We start from the raw sequence: 21,486 nt of genomic DNA on the forward strand, positions 1-21,486 counted from the left end.
AAGGGGGAGGGGGGGGGGGGGAACCCAAAACAAACAAGGAAGAGAACTGAGGCAGGGAGGAAGAAAAAGGGTTGAGTGAAGAACCTAGGTGATAAAAATAAGAGATATGCAAACAAAACAAACCATAAGGAAGAAATTAATCACAAGGCCTGGATCACCTCCTTGTGCCACGCTTGAAGTTTGCATGTGGTGAAATCTTGTGTCTCTAATACAACGCACAGGCTTAGCTCTGTCTAGAAACACATGCGTTGAATCATCCAGGGTAGCAGTTACAGGCTTAAGTTACAGGAGAGAAAAGAAATACAAAGTAGTTCTGCAAAATAAAAACTTCAGACAAAGCCCAGGCAAAATAACAGCTTGCTGACGCTGGGGGCTGCAGCGGAGGCACCGGGACCAGCCCTGAGCATCCCCGGGCCGCCAGCTCGTGCCTCTAGCGGGGCTGAGCCTCCGGCTCCTTGGCTGTGCTCGCAGCCCCGCTGAGTTCAGCTCTGGTTCAGCACCTCCCCTTGCTGATGCTGGCTGGCAGTAACCAGCAATTTCACCAGCGTAGCAAGGTGTAGGAGGTTAACCCAGTCGTCCAAAGAGTAATTTCAGAATGAGGGAGTCCTGCGAGGGGCAGCGAGTGTAGTGTTCCCTCTGAAAACGAGCTGGGAAGCACCTGGATCGCTGCATTTCAGAAGCGGAATATGTGGTCTTCCTTGGTTTCTTTGCAAGGGCCAGAGCTGTCCCAAGCAAGCACTGCCATGTGCTGTTCAGAAAGGGTTTTTTCAGAGGCAGTGGCTCCTTCTCTGCCAGATGCTTTGCTTGAGACAGATCAAACTCCTGCTAGCAGTGAGGAGTGGCAAAGATCACTTCTGCCCACCTGGAACTGTTTACAAACTTGGCAAATTGATTGGAGCTCAAAATATTATTTGCATGATGGTGTGTTTTGTTTTAGCATTTTGAGAACAAACCACTGTCACTAACATAGTTTGTTTTGAAGGGATGTTTCTTTTGAAAACTCCTGAAGAAAGCTTTTAAAACAAGCTCACAAGGGGACGGAAGGCTTCCTGCCAGGCCCAACGTTTTCTTTGCTGATGTTCCGCGTTGCTCAGCGTCTTGGTTTCAGGGTGACCTAACGCAACTCGCGTGCAGACAGGGAAACAGCAACTGGGATTTTTGTGTGCGTTTAACTTGCAGCACATGAGTTGCCGGAGCCCCTCACCCCACAAACTCCACGTACTTTTATTGTTGAGTCTCTGTTTAATAGCAAGCGTGTTTTAATCAGAGAAATCATCCAAAACCACTAGCTGACTCTTGCTTACAAAATGCTTGCAATCAGTGTCAGTCACGAAGGCGCCCGTGTCCTACAGCAGCTGCGTGACTCAAAGCAAAGGACGCAGGTAGAACTTCATACATCAAGATGCCAATATGCCCCGGTTGGTTGCTGTGGGCTTTATCCATGTCTCATTTTAAATGCTTGTTCTCACCCCCTGAAATTTTGCAGAAGGGTCTTGAATACTATATATTGCATTAAACAGGCACCCAGTACTGAAAAATAAGAGGACTGATTCTGTTAATTCAACTACCTCCGCAGGTGTTAAAACCAAAATGCAAGTGAAGATGTTGTCCAGGCGAAGTCCCGGCGGTGAAGGCCCTGGGGCTGAGCACAGAGAGCAGAGCAGCTCAGCCCCGCTGCCGGGCGTGGGGCGAGCGTGGCCTTGGGAGAGGGCACAGGGAAGATGCCTCCGCTGCCGTTTGCAATCCGCTTCTGAAAGCGCTCCAGCAAAGCGCGCGGACCTCGGGTTTGGTGGCTTCTGATGACCTGATTCTTTCTTGCTTATTTAGAGTGACAGGATGAATGTCCATCGAGCTGAGCCAGTAAATGTCAGACTGCTGCTGATCCGAGCCTTCCAGTATCAGCCCAGGTGATCAGTGTTCATAGATTTCAAGGGCAGAAAGCACCACTACAAGCTGACTGGATTAAATCGGTTTAACTTAACCGCTGTCCCAAACAAAGACAGCCCCCAAAGCCACGCAAATGCGCTGAATCTGAGGCTGCTTTCTCCCCCAACGCTGCTTACACTGAGAATGAAAGAGGGGTGGGATTTTGCAGGGGAGAACAGACGTTTGTGCTGTCCTTTTGCTTCCTTTTCACCATGACCAGAGTCCTCATAGTTTTTAGGTGTCTGAAGCATTGCTATGTGGCTGTGCAGAACGGAGTCCTGCCTAGAAAAACACCCTGCCGACCGCCTAGCTGTACCAGTGCTCCGGAGGCACCAGCTGGTGGTGAATATTAGCATAGGTTGGGCTTGGGGATTTTTGCATCAGAACCCTAATACCAACCATTTGCACTATTGCGAGTACATGCAAAATCAAAAGAATGCTGAAAAAAGCAGTGTATGCTAAAGCTCCGAAGCCAGTACTTTGGAGGGTAGGTGACAAATCCCTGGAACAGTCCTGCTTGCTAATCAGAGTGGAGCTGCAGGGCTTCTGTGAAGGCAGGTTCCAGGACGTGCTTCTACCTCCACACTATTTTATTTTTGATTTGTCTCCTCATTGAAGCAGGTCGGCAAACAAAAGCTGGGGAAGAAAAGTGCGCAGGCTGCTGCACTGCTCTCCCGTTGCAAAGCCGACTGATCCATGTTACTGCACTACTTTAAGTCAGTCCTGACCCATGGTTTTTATGCTCTGTAGTACTCAGGTTCTTCTCTCATCTCCTGCAATAACTCCTGCAATGATTGAAAGATGCATATCGTGGCTTCTGTGTAGGCTATAAAATCACTGACAGTGGGAATAGCTGAATCCAGAGCCTAAAAATCTACTGTCCCAGAATCCGGAGAGCAGATGTTTCTAGGCATATACAGCCTGAACCTGTCTCCAGTCTCTGAACAGGAGAGGTATATGTCTTTAGGAAGGCAGATCGATTTCTCTATTACTCAACAAAACTGAAACCCCCCTTGCCCAGCTGCTCGGGATGAAGAGTGCTAAGAACAGGCCTCTCCAGCGGAGAGGGTCCCCACGCAGGTGCCGGAGGCCCTGAGCTCACCGCAGCCCCGGACCTTTTCTGAGACCTCGGACGTGTTGCTCCATTTCTCTGTCGCTCCCCCGTCTCACCGGTCCCATGGGGCGGATGATGCTTTCAGTAAGGTGGGGAGAATTCATCAGTCGATTTTGTACAGTGCTTTGAAGATAACAAGTGCTGAGGGGAAAAAAGAGATGGTGCTTGAAATGGAGATTTTCCCATTTCTGTCACTATGTTTTCTTTCCTTTTAAAAAAGTACATTCAAATGTACCATCAAAGGGAGCAGTGCTGCAACACCAGGGAAAGAGCAGCTACAATGGGGAGGTGGGAGCCAGAAACCTCCTCCTGGAGGAGCAGATCTGCAGTGGGAAGGACAAAAATGCAAATCTGAAATCAGTCCATCTCTCTTTCCCTTGAACGCTTTGGCCATTTATAACAGTTTAAAGTGAAGTCAGTCACTGAGGACAAGAAGAGAAGCTTGTAAATCCATTTACTACTTTCTGCACTAAAGGAGAAGCAGCGAATTTATAGTGGAAATGCAGTAAGTGCACAGATGAGGTGTTCCACATCAGCAGTAGAGGATGGCTCAAAAATATCAGAGCAAGCCTTTGAACAAACAGAAAGCACGCAGGCCGTGGGCGCCAGACGTATCGACAGCTTTGTGGACTGATCTTCCCTCCACTGCCCTGGCTCTGAGCTTTCATCAAAGGCGCAGAGGTGTCTGCGCCACATCTCCTTTCGAGTCCCCTTTGTGGTCCCGTTGTGCTGGCAGCTCGAGCCTGCTTGTCGCTCCCCCTGAAACCTTCCCTGCCGCTGTGGGGATGGACTGCTGCGCCAAAAAAACGGGGATCCTTCCCAGAGCGGTGGAGTTCAGCCTCCCCAGGAGCAGGCGAATCTGCTTACAGCTCAGCAGACTTAACAGCAGGCGTTGTGAACATCCGAATTCCCTCCCATCGCCCCTGTTCTGCTCGTGGAAGTCACCGTCTGCCTGATTTAGCAAGACTCCGTGCCTTGCCAGACCGATGCTGTGATTCCCGAGCTCCCTTTCCTGCAAGGCCAGCGAGCCTGTACCGAAACCACCATGCCTTTGCTGTGTTGGAGGCAGCCAGCTTTCCAGTCTGTAATTTCAGATTCAGCTGTTTTTTACATACGCTTCTATTATGAGCAATCCATTGATGTTGACCATAAGAAACGTAGAAACGAGCCAACTCTGTGCGTGTGCCAGCATGTGCCAAACTTATCACTGACAGTGAAGCCCCTTTACAAAAGTCCAAGAGTTTAGATGAAATGGGAAGTACGCCCACCTCTGAGCTGTGTTAGGCCACTGCTGTGGCTTAGGCAAGGCAGCGCGTCCGTGTGCGTCTGCAGGATATGGCCTTATGCAAACCTGGCGCTTTTCTCTTGGAAAGGAGCAGCTTGATACGCTGCTGGCTTCTCGGTGCGTGGCTATAGACGGAGATCTAAACATGCCCGGGTATCTGTGTGTGTGGCTGTGCACGTACTCAGTTATTACTTGATGTCCAGTGGCTGCTACTTCTCAGACACAAGGCTATGATACCTGAAAGTCCAAAGGCACCACAATGCACAACAAAAACACACACAAAACCCCCGGAGCTTAGGATCCTTCTTACAGCATTCTGCTTAAAAGAACTACGTTCAGTTTGTGATGTTATTACTATCCAAAAGCTGTTTTGCGTTGAAAGTAAGTTTGTTATATTTTCTTTACTTACCAGATTTTATCTGGTATGTACATCACAGAATGAATTACCTTGTAACTCTCCCCAGGTATAAACAGGAGACAGAAATAAGCATCAAGGGTGATGCAATTAATCCCGCTCATGAGGAAAGGCTGCCATTAGTCATTTGCAGCTTCAGCACTGGTGACTTTCAAGGTGTACAAATCTCTCGTTAGAAACATTCCATGTTCTGCAGATGGCCATTTTGTCTTCTCGCTGCATGCACTGGAACATGCCCAAGTTTACAAAAATGAGAGGAATGATTGTTAGGGCTGAAATTTTTTGTTCATTTTCAATGGGTTTTTTTTTTTCTTTGCATGGCGCACATCCTGGGCTTTGATGAATGAGTCTCACTAGACACGGTGGTAAGCCAACCTCTGCTAATATTCATTATGCAGAACCCACTAGGAAATGGTCTGAGTCAGGGAAATGGAAAACCTTTCAAAGATAAGAAGAAATTTTTTTTTTTTTTTAATGAGGAAACTAATTTATAACACTTTACATTTCTGGGATGCTTTCGAATATTAAAACCAGAAATTTCAGGGTTGTATGTGCTATCAATGTATTCAAAACTTCATAGCAAAGATATAATGATTGAGCCATGTGCAAAGATACAGACAAGACACTTTTTTAGATCACAGAAAATGTATTCAAGGGTGGCTTAGGAGTCTGTCCTGGTTTCGGCAGGGACAGAGCCTGATGTTAAAGAACCTGCGAGAAGCCACCAAGGTGGAAGCCGGGTGCGAACACACGGTGTGCCACTGATGCCATCATCTCCGCAGTGGGCAAGTTTTCAGCCCATGATACATAACCAGTCGCTTCGTCCAGTGGCCCTGCAGGACACCGAGAGCCTCTGTACCGTAGTCACCACGGGGCAGCTGGTTCCCAGTAACCTGTCACTTTGCCCTGTCCTGTTGGTAACTCGTTTCTCCAGCTTCTGAAAACTTGCATCAGATTAACGAATAATGTGATTCTTTTTAACAGATTCTGTTGAGCCACTGTAATTTTGTGTGCACTTGAATGCGTGTGAATATGCTCAAATTGATTTAAATTTCATTTATGCTACTTTTGCTTTCATTGCAGCCCATAGAGCCAGTTTTAAATAGAGACAACTGTGTCTAGGAGATCACAACCATCCAGTGCCTTGTCCTTCAAGCGGTGTGAGCCTTCCAAAAAGTTCTCTAGTAATATGTGTGAAAATGAGATTTTAAATTCCTGAGATCTCTACAGTAAACAAAAGAAAGAAAAACCCCCGGAGCAAACAGTTTGCAGTTAAAGGGCTGCTATTCAGATATTGCAAAGGGAAAGAAAGAATATAATCCTTTCTTGTGAGTGGAGCTAGGTCATCTGTAAAAGCCTCTCAGAATATTATCTTCCAAGCTAATCGCTGTATTGACATTTGCCTGTTTCATTAGAGCTGAGTTTTTACTATGTTGCTGAGGTTAGAACCTGACTCATCTGTCATGGTCAAGGACTGGTTTGTAATTTCATGACTGTAGAATGATAAAAAAAAAATCTCTCCCTTATTTTAACTAGTTGGGTTGAAATGGTGTTCACCGAATTCTCAGTATTGGTGTTTTTTTTACTTCATCATTCTTAGTTACATTTTTTCTCACAGATCTTTGTTTCATTCAGTTGCCAAAGTGACAATTATTAAAAAAGAGCCATGCTAAAACACATTTGTAAAGAGATAATTTTAAAAAGTTAAGTATACCACATACATACACTAATATATAGATGTCAGATATAACAGATGCAAGTGCTAACAAAGGGAGAAAGAAAGAAATATTATCTAAAACTACAAAGAAAAAACAACTTAAGCCAGAACTAAGTCAGTTATCCATGTAATAAACCTCCATGGCTACTGACCGAACAGGTAAGTTCATGGTCTCTCTAATACACTGACAGTAAACTCTGCAGCGAAAGGGAAGTGTCAGAGAAGTTTTATGCACACGCAGGAAAGAGATCAGCATCTGAAAGGAATCAAAAGTTGTCTGCAGAATCCTCCTTTACCCAGGGCAAGAATTCTTCTTGCATCACACTAATAAATCCAGAAATGCTTCGCATCATTATTATGCAAATGTATTTATTCCCTTCCTGAGTGTTTCTAAGGTTGCTGGATGCCCTGCAGATCTTCTTCTCTACCCACGTGAGTGTTATCTGGATTTGGCAGCGAAGTTGTCGTGAACCATTTTAACTCTTCACTCATTGATGACCTATTTTGTCTGAAAGTGATTTTCCTTTTGCATCAGTGCCTGCTTTCTGTCCATTCATTAAGTGGTATTTTGCCACTGTTTTGTTTGTTTGCTTGTTTGGATTTTTTTGTAATGAAAAAGATTGAATGGCAACAAGACAAAGCACAGTATGATTTTCCTGTAGCATAAGAATAATACCACTAAGCATGTGAAGTTTCTGTTGTGTCTTTTGCCTCAGTGGATGCCAGATGCCTGACCAGCAGAACAGAACTCTGTAGCTGAGGGGCCCAAAAGGGAGCTGGCAGAACAACTTGGGACAGGAGGTCCGCGAGAGCGTGGAAGATGGAAAAGCAGCAGATGAGGCAGGAGCAACACCGCGTGTTTTCTGCTAACCTGAAAGGCACGTTGCAGCCTTCAGCAAAGCTCCTGGAGCACCTAAGAGCATCCTCTTGGCTAAATGAGCTCCGTGATGGACACCTACGCGTGCAGCGGGGACCGGCAGCCCTGCCAGCGGGTTTGGGAATACTGACGGGACTCTGGTGTGACCCTGTCTGCGGTCAAGGCAGAGGCGTTTCCAGTTGACAGCAGAAGCCGTGTTTCAGATCCAGAATACTTCGATAGCAGAAATGTTGCTGCATCAGATCTTTAGACATATCCAGGGGTAAGGAACAGGATTTTGAGGATTAACACTTTGTGTGTAGATACCTTATGTGGCATGTTGGAATTTAAGTCTCTTTGTGGATTTGGCCAATTAGCCTTTCTCTGCATCAGCAATTTCATACCTCCCAGGAGTGCTGGGGGATAGACGCACAAAACAGTGCAAAGATGTCAGAAACTGCCTTGTTAGAGACCTGCTAGTATCTCATATAGACAATCTATAGGTACATAAAATATTTTACATGTAGAACATGCCCAGACATTTCACCATTAATCTCTCTCCGCTGGGATGTGAACCATGAAAATCTGCAGTCACCAGACAGAGGAGCAATGCTCGCTCTCTGCAGCATTTGGGTCTTCCTTGTGTTAACTAAACCTTGCACTGCTTTAGCTGGTGGAAGATTACGGGACAAGCTCTGTGGCTTTGTTCATTATTGTCCACAGGGAGGGCTGCATCTTTGCCAAAAAAAAAAAAAAAAAAAAAAGGCAGCGGCCTCAAGTGCTATTCCTGCAACAATCCTCTGGTTAGGAAGCAAATTTATAATTGGATCACTTGTGCGTGGTATGAGGATGTGGGTATGCCTGCTCTAACTGGCTGTGAATAATCACCTACTTCTGCAGTTCAACTTGTATGATTTCAGGGGGTACACAGGTGTTAGTTATACAACATAGGAGGAAATTCCCCCCAAACGTGCTTATTTTTGTTTAACAACAAAATACGACATCAAAATGTTGTGAGTAAATACTTCTAATCCTTGTGTGGTGATGTGATCACCAGGAGGTTAGTGGAAGAAGAAAGAAGGAGAGAAAAAGAGAGTAAGAGAGGCTGCTGTGGAGAATTTTCTCATCACAGAGGTGGTGACCGGAGAAAGCTGAGGGCAAGCCCACAGTTGTGGCAATTCGTACAGCTTTTAATGCATATGTCCAGAGACCAAGGAACATGAAATTGTAATTAGCGGAAAAAATAGAAGAGATGGAATCAGACTCCATCAAGGACAGCTTAAGTGTAGCCTCCAAAATGGCTGTGTCGGACATTTAACTGATGTGCATTTTTAGACGCTTATCTAAATTAGTTATTAGAACACAATCAACTCGGTGTCTCAGCCTCTAGTGGTAATGTCCCTGAAGTTAGGCTAGGGATAAATTTGTCCTGTATGTTCAGGGCAAAGAACTAAATTCCTCTGACGTACAGACCTCAAATCTCCTTGTGTGTGCCTTTCTCTTCAGTGAAAACAGTTCCCACTTCCCTCTGCTGAAGGCAATAATGTTAACAGCCTCCAACTTATCTCCTGTGATACTACTAGAATCAGCCGTGAAGACAGTTTACAGAGACAGCAAACAGCTGGGGTTACACAAGTGTAATTGAGGGCAAAATCTGTCCTCACATATCCTAGTGCTTTTTCAAAAAGAAGATATAATTCCACATGAAATTTCTCAGATCCCCAGGAAGAATGTGTGACTTTCTTTACAGCCATGTGATTTATTTTGCTGGCCCATGTTCTCTGGATGAAAGGTGAGGTTAATGTTAAATAACAAGTTTGCTCTATTTTCGGCACTGGTACCCTCATGCTCTCTTTTCTAACTATGCGATAGCTCAGAGATGAAGCAGCTTAAAAATCTCCTAAGAGACCAAGTATTTTATTAATTGCTACTCAGTCATATGGACCTCTGCTGTTGTGACAACCTCCTCACCGCACAGAGCAATAAGAAACAGCATCAGCTTTTTATCTAGCAACACACTTATGCATAATCTTAACTTTCTGCACAAGACCAGTAACAGTGGCTTAATGTGACTAATATGGAGCGTGGACCTAAAAGGTCTGATGGACTGGAGCCACAGCCCAGCCAAAAGCTTCCGACAGAGCCATAAAATTTTGTGCCTTGTCTCCCATTGAAGACACTTCAAACACATTTACTCGTAACGCTGATAACTGTTTATTTATTCATGAGAACAAGACAACTCGGAAGAAACGCTTGCATGCCAAACGCCCGTTGAACACGTACTACGCAGAGCGGCGGTGGAGGGGCACGGCGCCGGGTACCACTGAAGCGGGGCCACGCCACAGCGGCTCCGCCTTGGCACCAGGCCTCGTCCAGCTCCCGGGCGGCCTGGGCTGGGCCACATGGCCGATGCCTGCCCGCCCGCCCGGGCCAGCGGGGCCAGGGCCGGGGCCAGGCCGCGGGGCTCCCGCTCCCCATTATTTTCCCTTGCCGAGCGTGCCATTGCAGCGGGGGATGAAGGCCACCTAAAAACACACCCCCCCCCGATGATTTTGAGGTTTAGTTGTTAAACCAACCCGCGGAACAATTAAGGGGTGTGCGTGTCTGCCTGCGATCTCGCCCCACGCACTCTGCTGCTGGCGGGCGGCGCTGTGCGGGCAGGGCAGGGCAGGGCAGGCCCGGCCCCGCGGGGCCACCGTCCCCGGGGTGCGCCCAGCCCCTCGGGGCGGGTGGGAGCCGGCCGCCTTTGTGCCAGCGGGCCCAGCGCTCCTCCGCCGGCGGCAGCCGCCCGGCCCGCTCCCCGCGCCCCCCCGCCGCCTTCCCCCTATTCTTTTAAATCACTTCCATCCACTTTGCCGATTGGTTCCGGCCTCCTGCCGGGTCACGGGGTGCCCCTCCTCCTCCAATGGGGAGGCCGGATACTGGCATGCGGCTCCGGCCTGGCTGCGTTGCTGGGTGCCCGTTCGGTGCGTGCGTGCGTGAGGGAAGGCAGGCGGAGGCAGCGCTCGGCTGCCTGGACCCCAGCCCGCCGCCGCCGCCGCCCCTCCTCCTCTTCCTCCTCCTCCTCCTCCTTCCCCCCACCCACCCACCCCACGGCCCCCCGCCCCGGCCCGGTCGCCGCCCCGCTCCTCGTCTCCCCGTTAAAATGCCCCTGGGCTGCCGCCGCTGAGGCACCGCGCGGGGACCCTGCCGCTTGCCGCCGCCGTCGCCGCCCGGGCAAGAGGGGAGCTGCTCCCCGCCGCCGCCGCCCCCCGCTCCCGCCCAGCGGCCCCCGCCGCCGCCGCCGCTTTGTCCCGGCAGCGAGACGGAGCCGCCGTTGATGGTGTAGCCCACCGCCGAGGTAGGTGGGCGCCGAGCGGGGGAACTTGCCGGGGTTTTGTTGTAGCCGCGAGTCGGGGGGGGGGGTGAGGCCCTTCCCTCCCTCCCTCCCTCCCTCCCTCCCTCCTCGCGTGTGCGGTGTGGGTCTGTTTATTTGTTTGTCGGTATTGGTAAGTGCGGGAGACAAGAAGGGGGGGCGCTGGGCGAGGGCTCTCCGGGAGGAGCGCCCGGGGCTGGGCGCGGGAAAGGCGCGGAGGGGGCTGCGGCCGCGGGCGGGAGGCTGAGGTAAAGTCGCTCGCCAGACTTCTCGTTGCTCCTGCCCGCTCTTGCCTGGGGGGGTGCGCACACGGGGGAGCTGGGCTCACGTCTCTGTGTCTGTCTGGTTTTGTTTGGGTTTTTTCCCCCTTTTTTTTTTTTTTTTTTGGTAGAGAATGTCGTGTCTGTTTAATGCTCAGTAGAGGAAGGGTTCTCAGAGAAAGGTTTAACTTGTTAACCTTTTAAATAAACGTGAGATTGGGAAATGTGTAACTTAAACGGACACACAGGGGAACTCGACTCGGGTGTTTCAAAGATGCACTTATTTTCATGTGTGGTAGGTATGGAATTGTGAAATGAAGATTTTATGCAAGTGAATTTGATCATAACATTTTCAGTAGTGTAGGAAGGGGTGGGGTTTTTTCTTTATTTTTTTATCCACTTCTCTTCCTAAAGTGTGAAGAGAAGGTGACCAGAATCAGAAAAGTAGTAGGAGGTAGACAACATTAGAGGCTTCATTGCTGAAACTGGCTGCTCAAGAAATTGCTGGGAAGAAAACAATATGATTAATTGTTGAAGTGTCTTTTCCCTTAGATTTATTTTTACACACTGGTTGCAGTTATTTTGATTTACTGGCTTCTTATGCCGAGTTTTTCCTCGAAGCAGTAATGTTCTTGGAGATGAGAAGCTCAGAGCGTTTTTATGCAGTCAGCAGGCCGCTGACTGATGTCTGTTTACTCCTGAGTTACATTGACCAATCATTGAAATCAAAGATACTATTTTGCTTGTGCACCAATGTAACTGAAACGAGGAGCCTCAGTCACTAGTTCTTACTGTTACAATTTAATAAAAATGCTTTCTCAGAACAAAGCTGAAGTGACATAATTCAAATAGCATGCCCATTCTTAAATATGGAATTTAACCGGATAAAAATGAACGCTGTGTCAAAAGAAGTAGCTTGTTGTAAAAGGCGTGTGTCAAATTTCTGATTAATGTGCGATGTATAATATTTTTTTGTAGTTCTAATATTACCGGGTAAACGTTTTGCGTTTTTTTTGTACACTGCTCCCTTAGAATTGAGAAATCCGTGGTGGTTAAGAGGGGTGGAAGCGTTTCTATAATAATAAAAGCACTTCTGGTAAATACATCTTATTTTGGTTTTACTCCTTGAGTTTGTACCATAAGCTATGAGCAGGGGTTGAGTTCAGTGACCCGGTTTGGATGAATGGCGATTTTAGAGGTTTGTGGTGTTGGCGGATGAGGTCTGGAGGGAAGAGGAGGTAGATGCACACAATGCCCAGGCTTGGGAGCTCATTGTTCTTTGCCGTAAGCTCCGCTGTGTTTGGGACCGTGTTCTCACTCAAACGCAGTATCTTTGTCTTTTGAGAAGTGAAAGGTAGAGAATGGGAAATATTTTCTCCCTCTTTCCTCCTTCCCCAGAATAGCCTTTTGGTAATTTTGCAAAAAAGCAAAATAGTAAATTAGAAGGTAAAGGGCGCCAAAACATTCTGTATGTTCTTTCCTCCTCCCCTCCCAGTGCTGGCTCTGCTTCTTTCTCTGTCTAAGTGAATATATAAAGAGAGAGGGAGCACATGAGGTGAGACTCGGAAGTACACTCTTTTGAACCCCTCTCAACTTTCATGTTCTACCTTCTCCCCCCAAATGAAAACCTCAGCTGGCATAAAATAAAAATTAATCCACTTCAGATTTGTGTATGAACTTTGAGATGTTTGGTCTGGAGGCACACGTGCAAGGAAAACTACTGCCAAGGGAGAATACTTCAGATAAATGCATTGGGATAACAAAAGTAAAAGGAAGTGTGCAGAGGTTAGAAGTTGATTTCAGTGTATACATGGTTTCCTTCCTTGATGATTGTTTAATGTTTCTCTTTTTACAGCAGCACCTGTAAAAAACCAACCAAACAAAAAAACCCCAAAAAACCCAAAGCCCACCAAATCCCCGCCCCCAGCCACAAAACCACCCCCCCAAAAAAACCCTCCCACAAACCAAAACCACAATTGTAGAATCATAGCATATCTCAAGTTGGAAGGGACCCATAAGGCTCATCGAGTCCAATTCCCTGCTCCTCACAGCACTACTACTATAGTGTGTGCTGAGGCTGTGAAAGAGCCACTGCTGCGTGAGGGCTGGAGCGGCTTCGTAGCTTGGGTTACTGAGGTAGGGTAAAATCTCGGTTAGCCCCTGATAACTTCAACTAGCTGATGATATTGAGGTATGCAGAGGGGGGTAAAAAAATAACATGTGGGTGTTGAGGAAAAGATGCCAGTATGCTAGATCCTCTGGAAAACAGGCAGCAGTGACTGTTATAGTTTAATTGTTAGGCCTCTAAGTTTTGTTTTTGACTCTTTAGCTGACTTCAGTGTATAATTGGAAGAAACGACTTCAGTTTCCTTACCTGAATAAAATGTGGTGATTGCCTCTGGATTGAGGACACTTTTTCTTAGTATTTTTCTACCACTTCTATAGCTTTGATGTGACTAGCGATAACTGTAACATTGTAGGCTATTGTCTGAATGAATGCTATGATTTGAGTTCACAGAGAGGTACAGTGAAATACTTATGCTGCTTCTCTGTGGCTATATGAGTCTTAGGGCACGTGAATTTGTACTACGGAGTGACTGAGAAAAGGATAACTCTCCATCTGGACATAGCTCTTGATATCCTATGCAAAATGGGAAGTGTTTCTCAGGCAGAAAAGGTAAGAGGAGCTAGGAGAGACCTGCCTTAAACAGTAATTACATAGCTGGATTAACAAATAGTGACTTATTTGCATCCAGGGGTTTGTTTTATCTTAGTGGGGGTTTTGCATGCATGCGGAAGTCTATCCTGTGGAGTTGTGGGTATAGATTCAGTGCTGCCACAGCAAAAGGCTAATAATCAACAACATTCATGAATGTGAAGAGATATGCTGTGTGTAATTCTTAATGCTGATTACAGCTTAGGTGAGAAAAATGCCATTCTGATGCTGCAGTTTAATAATTGACTTTTTTTAATAATACACTATTTGGAAATTTACTATCATAGCTACAAAATGCATCTCTCTGTTCTAGCCATACCGGGTAGCTGTTTTGCCCATAAAGAAGTTATTTCACTTTTGGGAGCGGCAGGAAAAAAGTGTGCTATGAGCATATAGAATTTTGCAAGTATGTGTTACTGGCTGTGTAATGGCACAGCAGAACCTGTGTTATCCTCTCAGCAGAGCTGTTTGTACATTAAGATTGCCTGAGGGTAGCTTTGATTTCATTACGTGCCATATTTAAGGACACCGTAAGCTTCAGTAACATGTTACGTTCTGTTGTTGGCATATGAATACAGTACTCAAATTGTAATTAATTTCTGGTTTAAAAAATAATCATAATTGGAAAACAATTAGTTATTACGTGATCCTGAAATAAGATGAGTGAGCAACTACATAAATTTAAATGGGATGGTTGGGGTTGGAGTTTACCATTAAAAAAACCCAGCCAACTCTCTAACTTTCTAATGTACAGGTTTTTGGTGGTTGTGTGGTGTTTGTTTTGTTTTTTTTTTTCCTAGGGTGGTATCCTGGTTAGACTAACTATTTTTAAGGTTCAGCTATTTTTCGCTCTGGTTTTGCTATGGAAATATATTGCAGTTGTTTCAGTTGCATGAAGTCTAAACAAATCATCCTGCTTGACTTAAAGGGATGCATAGTATCTGACTTTAGCTCAGAGCTTAAATTTAACTCAATTGGCTTAAAATATGGCATGTTTTTAAAAACGGCCTATCTTGGAACCAAAACAGAACAAACCCGCTATTGATTGGAGACCTGTTTATTTAGTGTGCTTTTTTTAAAGCTGCTTGAAATGAAGCTTGTGCTCTACTGATGTTAAGTTTGTTTATTGCAATAGGGAAATTAGAAGGTATGCGAGATTGGTGTTGGTGGCGTGGAAGGTATCAGAAGGAGGTGAGTGTGATTAGATGCAGTTTGGATATGACGTTTCCAGCAAGTTGCTAGGAAGAAAACCTAGCCACTTCTTGGAGTGATAGGAGGTGTTAGGGAGCAGGATCTACAACGCAGTATTGTGCTCTTTATGTTGGTTTGCCAGCAGCATTTTACACAAGCTTTTATAATGTTGGTAGCTGTGCCCAACTGCTCTTTTCAGAGAGGCTGATGTATGAACAAAGGAGCAAACAAGATATGAATACAACGCTGGCTCTTTTTGATTTATAAGTCTACTGGGGCAAGGAATTGCTGTAAGTGACTGAAAAAAACCAAACAGATCGAAATATTAGCTGACTATTCTCGCCTCAATAGGTGGTGTTTGTTTTGGGGTTTTTTGTTGGGTTTTTTAATACAAATGTCTGTTTAGTTCACTGAGCATCCAGAATAGTACGCTGACCTAGAGAAAAGTGAAACTAGCTTGGATACAAACATCAATTTTCCCTCTATGCTTAATGGGGATAATGATGGCCTTTTTTGTGAAATTCTTAGAAACGTGTGCATGAAATGCACTGTATCAGAGCTGATGGTGTTTCTCTGAATTCTAGGCATAAAGGATTGCATTTGTATTTAGCATCTTAATTCTGTTAAAAGTGCATCTCTGAAAATGTAGATCAGCTTAGGTATTGCATAAATTTGATAGATTAAAAGTAGATTTTTATGATTGAGTTATCGAAAAACGGGTAAATCTTTGAACATGTAGGTTGTCTTTTGTTCTTCCTACAGAGCATGAGAGGCTAGTTCACTGTTTTAAGATTCCAGGTAAGTGGAAGAAAATGAGTGCTCGTTATTTTTGAGGTCTCAGTTAATCTATGTATTTAATCTACTTGTCTATAATTAAAAAAAAAAAATGTTATCATGGTATTATCAATCCCTGATACTGAGAGTCAATTTTGGCCTGTTTCAAATATGTAACAGGATTTCTGTTTTAGAATGATGGATGTTATGTGGTCTTCTCTAGTGCATGCAATGAAGGTTGTCATGTAAATTTATTTTCATGACCAGCAGTACTAATGAAGCTTATGTTCCAGTAGTTCTTCTGCGGAGACAAGAGCTTATAAGTCCTGAAGTTTGGCTCCTCCATCCCTGTTGCCAGTTGCCTCCTCTTTTTCCCCTGTCCTTCATAACACTTGAATGGGCAAGTGGCCTGGATATGCCTACGGACTAGCTGGCTGCCAAGCAAAACTGAAAATGCTGGTTTCTGTCTGGCCATGCCTTAGTGGGGATGTAATTACTTAGAGAGTTTTTTCCTATCCATCTGCTGGCTTGCACAAAACTTTCAGGAATGTTGGTTATTGCTGAGATGACTGTCGTGGCAGGCTTGTTTGAAATTCATTACGCACCAGAAGTTACTGGCATGAAATGAGAGGACAAGGGAGTTAGGGAGGGAGGGAGAGAGGGAAGTGAGGTGAATTAGGGAAGTTTATTTTCTATAAGAAGCCAGGTTAAAGAGAAAGGAAGTTCTGTCATCAAGTGCTAATAGATACTTCTGTCTGTGTGATGAGTGGTTTCTCCTTTATGTTTGTCTATGGCTCTTGGGGTGTGTGTGTGTGTGTTTATACCAATTCTCCAGCAAATGAGTCCTTACTTAGAGTAAGCTGAATTCATTTTAGGGGACTAAAAAATTATAGATCTTATTTGATCTTGGATATCTTGCAAGTGGTATATATTAAATTCTTAGGCAGATGTTGTATATTAAACTCTTGATCCTACAGCCAGATTTCTGTACATGGAATCATGGTAGTCTGAAAGTGTGTAGGGGAACGGATGGGGTAATCTACTTGGGGGGGGGATTGTTGATCATGCACATCATGACGCACGTAACATATATATATTTTTTTTTTTGTGCCTAACGTGAGGTAGGGACACATTAATGAGTTAGTGAAGGATAAGTTGCTATGTAACTTACTGAATGTTAGATACACAGCAAGTGTTCGCTCTCAATGACAGCATATGGGAGAGATGCTGATTTTCTTTCCCTGAAGGACAGGTAACTTCAAGCAGCCCTGTTTACTTCTGTCCTTTAGGAAATGGCTCTGGGCGCTTAACACAGAGCAGCTGTAACTCGTGGGACCTCATCTGTGCATTTATACCTTGAGTCAGCAGTCTGTGCAGAACTACTCATTCCATAACCACCCATGTATTAGATAAGCTAGAACAAGACGATTTGTCAGTTTATATCTTAAAAATTTTAACAAAAGATATTTGTAATGTTGGCAAGAGAAGCTGTAGTGAAGAGAGGTTTTAAGTTTCCTTTAAGTGAGAAACAGTTCAAAGCATGTATACGCTGTGGGAGAGCTAAAATGTGTAGCGACTATTAGACTTTGAGTTGCAGGTAAAGGCATTGAGTCAGACTTTTGATGCCAGAGATAGGTCTTTTCTATACAGCTACTGAAATCGCTATGGTCTAGAGGCAGCTGGTAAGACTGTACTTTGTTTTAAACCTGAGCACTTAAGATAATTACATGGTTGCATTGCTACGTAAAGCAGGATGATCTAGACTTGAGTGTGTTGGTGTGGTGGAATAGGGAATTAAAACAGAATATGATGGTTTCTGTCCAAGCCTACTATTTTGGCAACCAGTTCAAAGAAAAATGGCAAGTTCAGTTAGTAATTAACTATGTATTATAGGATGCTAGGAGATCAGAAGCTTTGTGTTAAATATCAAAGTTACTAAATATATGTGTTTAAGGATTATGAATCTTAAACAAGTGTGCATATGACATTAGCCTGCTGATACCAACAGCCACAAGGGACTAGAATACATGGTGCTGATGCTAAAATGCCTCTTTATCTTGATTTAGGAATCTTCATCCATTCATGCATGTTAACATGAAAAGTGTCATGAATATGAAAGAAGAAAGTGATGGTACATCATAGAATTTAAGTACTTTAAGGGTTGTATTTCTCCAAGAAATTATACCCAGTAAAAAATCATGGTGCCCAGGCAATCGGGATGTTCAGATTTGCTTTGAGTTAAGAAGGAGCACTTGGCATGTAGGAAGGTTCTTCATGGTGATAGGGTGGACACACAGATCAAATGCTTTTTCCTATACCTGTAACTGAAGAGTGGCTCTGAGCTTGGAAAACTTTTGAGTTGAAGGGAGCTGCTTTTCTCTTAAACTTCTGTCTTCCACTGTGTGTGTGGTTGGTTTGTTTGATTTTGTGGTTTGGTGTTTTTTTTTTTATAGTGGTGCTCATCTGTACTTTGGAATTTTTTTCTCTCCCACAAAAACAACTAAACCTGTCTCTTGGAATTCTACCTGTGTTCCTTTATAATAATTCTTCAACTTGTTTTCCCATCCCCTCTGCCTGCAATAGCTTTCATGCAGGTAGTTCAGCACTTGTTCAGGTGCATCAGCTTCACTGTGATCATATTTCAGCATGATCTAGAACTGAATTATGAACTTGGAAGTATGAAAGAAACTTCCAAGTATGGAAGTAGAAGTATGAACTTAAATTGGTGAAATTACTTAAAATTTACCTGGTTAAGGCCCAGTATCTGACAAGATTCTGCAGAGAAAGTTTTTTGCCTTGCTCCTTGTTCTTAGTAAGTTTAAAAATGGAAAAGGCCACAGGTTCTTTAGGTGAACAAAACACACAATTTAACAATAGCTGTGTGTTTTTCTGGTACCTGATATCTCTGTGCCAGGATGGTACATCTTGTGTAAAAAGGACCGCAGTGTCTGTATTAGAGATCTTCTAATGAGGTCAGTGCAGGAGGCTTAAACACTTAATCCTCATTTTTACAAACTGGGAGTGAGATGCAGGAAATCTAATTTATGTCTCCAAGGTCATTCATTTTCACGAAACTTAATAGACCTGCCTCTGACTGCTCCTTAAACCACTGAATTATGCTACTTGCCTTCTAACATGAACCCTTAAGATGAGAAACTTTATCCGATGGTAGAAGGAACTTAAAGGTATCTATACATTTAAAGATTTCTGTGAGTCAAATGCCCAGCTAGTAAGAGCCATGAGGAAATAAACTGGCTTACTTTAAGACTGGTTTGAGCTGTGTGTTTAATTTCTCATCTATTTGTAAGGCTTCAACTGTAGTTTATTATTATCACACACAAGTTTATTTGATGTTACTGGGAACAAAATGGAAACAGGCGAAGTAAACCCCGTTTTATTTTATTTTTTTTTTGAGAACTTGCTGTGATTTGCCCCTTGTATCTGTGCTTAATCAGGGATACCTCTTCCCCCTTCCTTGTTCACTGTGTTTTCTGTGACTCAGTTTCCATGGTAAATTTTATATTCCTGCTGCTTAATTCAGCTGAGCTCAGGGCAGAACCTATGGAAGGCTTTCAGGTGATGACAGTAGAAAAACTGTTTAAGGCTGCTTTTGTGTTGGCTGGCCAAAGCTGGAGTAGGGTATTGTTTCAGAGGTTAGGCTTTAAATCAAAGGAATTGAGTGAAAAGGGGCAAACGTGGATAACTATGAAGGTGAACGTTTGTGAAGAAACATGGATGGAGTATGGTAATGCAAATACTCCTAAGGCAGAGATGCAAATAAAACAGCTTAATGTCTGAATAAAGGGAAAATGGATTTAGGGCTTTTCTGTTTATAAGCAGTCCCTTGGTGTTAGGGGAGGTTGCAATACATGCTTCTGGATGAAAGTCTGAATAATATTTGGATTAGAAAAGGGCCAAGTCGACTGTTACTATATGCTCTTGAAAGAAAACTTAGGGAGAATCCAAGTGTTCTTCTGACCTGCTGAAACAGTCCTGATTGCTGTTTGAAAGTCTTTGTCAAAGTTTCGAGATATTGTAGGAGTGTGGTAGGTGAAAAGATAGTGGTGCACGTAGTCTAGTAGTCTTAGGATTTTTTTTTAATTGTACTGATTTGTAGGGAGGTGATAGAATCATCAATGACATCTTGCTACATGTCAAATGTCCTTTAGCAGGTCAGTATAAACATGTGTGGCTTGTAACATTTATTTTTTTTTACTTCTGCTTATGGTTTGTTCATAATTGTGCCAATTTCCCTACTGGAGACTTTGGGATTCTACCTGCTGTTATTCTTTTTTGGTGATTAATGTGAGCATTTGAGGATATGTTTCTTTTTTCCATGGGTCTCAGTCACTATCACAGCTTACCTTCCATGGCTGGCTTTGTTAAACACAGTTCTGTAAACAGTGTATCTGCTCATTCTTCTGGTTAGAAAAAGTCATTTGATTCTTATTTCCTGCTTCTCTTCATGGTGAACAGACTTCGTCTTTTATTGTTGAATTTTATTGGCTAACTGCATGCTTCTCTTTCCATGTCTGTAATATATGAAAAATGAAACTGGCTCCACGTGTATTCTCATTGTATGTCACTTCTCTCCGTGCAGGCTTGCTTCAATTAATGAGAACGCTGTTCTCTTCCCTGCACTAATTATTCATCAAATAACTACTTCCATAGCTTTTGTCCCAAAGTACAAGTTTAGTAAGATGTGGAAAGTAATTACTTTTGTGTATGTTTAGTGAAGTCTTCTGAGTCCTGCTAAGTTATATTCACACTTTTGCTTGCTGGGACTTTTCTGAGGCCCTAATGCATGTTAGATATTCTTGAATAGAAACAAAGGCTGGGAGGGATTATTAATGAATGAGGCCTCTTGTTTATTACATTGTTTGAAATTAAACATGTTTCCTGTATTAAATCCCAAAGATATTTTAATTAGGTCATATATTTAGTTCCTGAAGATAATAAAGGGTCATACTGCAAGTAGGCAACAAGAGAGATTGGAAAGATTGCATGTTGTTAATTCATAACAAGAATTTAGATGATGTTGGTATTGCGATATTTGGATTGTGCTGCAGGCACTTTAAAAAACAAAACAACACAAACCGCCAAAACAACAAAACCCCACAACTTGTTGCATGACCTTGAGCTGAACAACTCATTGCAATTGTGTTTTTCTGCTTATGAAATAGGTGTGATGATACTTTGTCATTGTTATCGGGAAGTTTTATAGATGTTAAGCAATATGAAAATGGTAATTTTTGTTATCTGTTTACTTTGCTGATCTGAAAACATGTGTTAACTTAGTTATACATTACATGTTTCCTCTTTGCAATCATCATGAAATAGCTAGTTAATGCTTTAAAAACAACACACAAAATCCTCCCAAACCTAGCAGCCTGGCCACCCCCCGATACAGAGAGAACTTGACTTGATCTCTCAGAATCATGAAAATCTGTGCTGTGGCAAACTTTTAGTTTTATTTCTATGGTATGTTATTGTTTGGTATAGAGGACCAGCGAGCTCTGAAATAATGCTGAAATATGTGGGGGGGTTAAAATTTTTTTAATGGCAGTTTGTGCTCAGCAGTGGGTTTCAGGAATGATAGGTAAACTCAGGAACCTGTTGTTCTACTGGTTAAGAAATGACTACATGTCAAAAATATAATTTAAACATCTCCCTTTTCAGTTTATTATGGTTACTTCCCCCCCCCCCCGAAAGCTCTTTTGGTATTTTACTGTGTTACTATTTTTTTTTTTTTCCTGGTGGAACATAACGGGGAGGTAAGGTGTGCTTTAAAAGTATGGATGTTGTTTTGGTCATGTTTTTTTTTCTATATTGATGTCTGGAGATTGATAGATACATATATGTATATATATTAGGTAG

At 43.7% G+C, this 21,486-nt stretch overlaps 1 protein-coding gene across 1 annotated transcript in view; it reads left to right on the plus strand.

Annotated features, from left to right (window-relative positions):
• Nucleotides 1–10,499: 10,499 nt before the first annotated feature.
• Nucleotides 10,500–21,486, plus strand: part of RERE (arginine-glutamic acid dipeptide repeats) — a 257,908-nt gene continuing 246,921 nt past the window's right edge. The window contains exon 1 of the mRNA XM_087755174.1: nucleotides 10,500–10,653. The gene's annotated coding sequence lies outside the window, so the exon portion shown is untranslated. The remainder of the gene's footprint in view (nucleotides 10,654–21,486) is intronic.

This window comes from Nipponia nippon, unplaced genomic scaffold (genome assembly GCF_047370975.1).
Source record: "Nipponia nippon isolate SJK-2023a ecotype South Korea unplaced genomic scaffold, ASM4737097v1 scaffold_19, whole genome shotgun sequence".
Taxonomy (NCBI): domain Eukaryota; kingdom Metazoa; phylum Chordata; class Aves; order Pelecaniformes; family Threskiornithidae; genus Nipponia; species Nipponia nippon.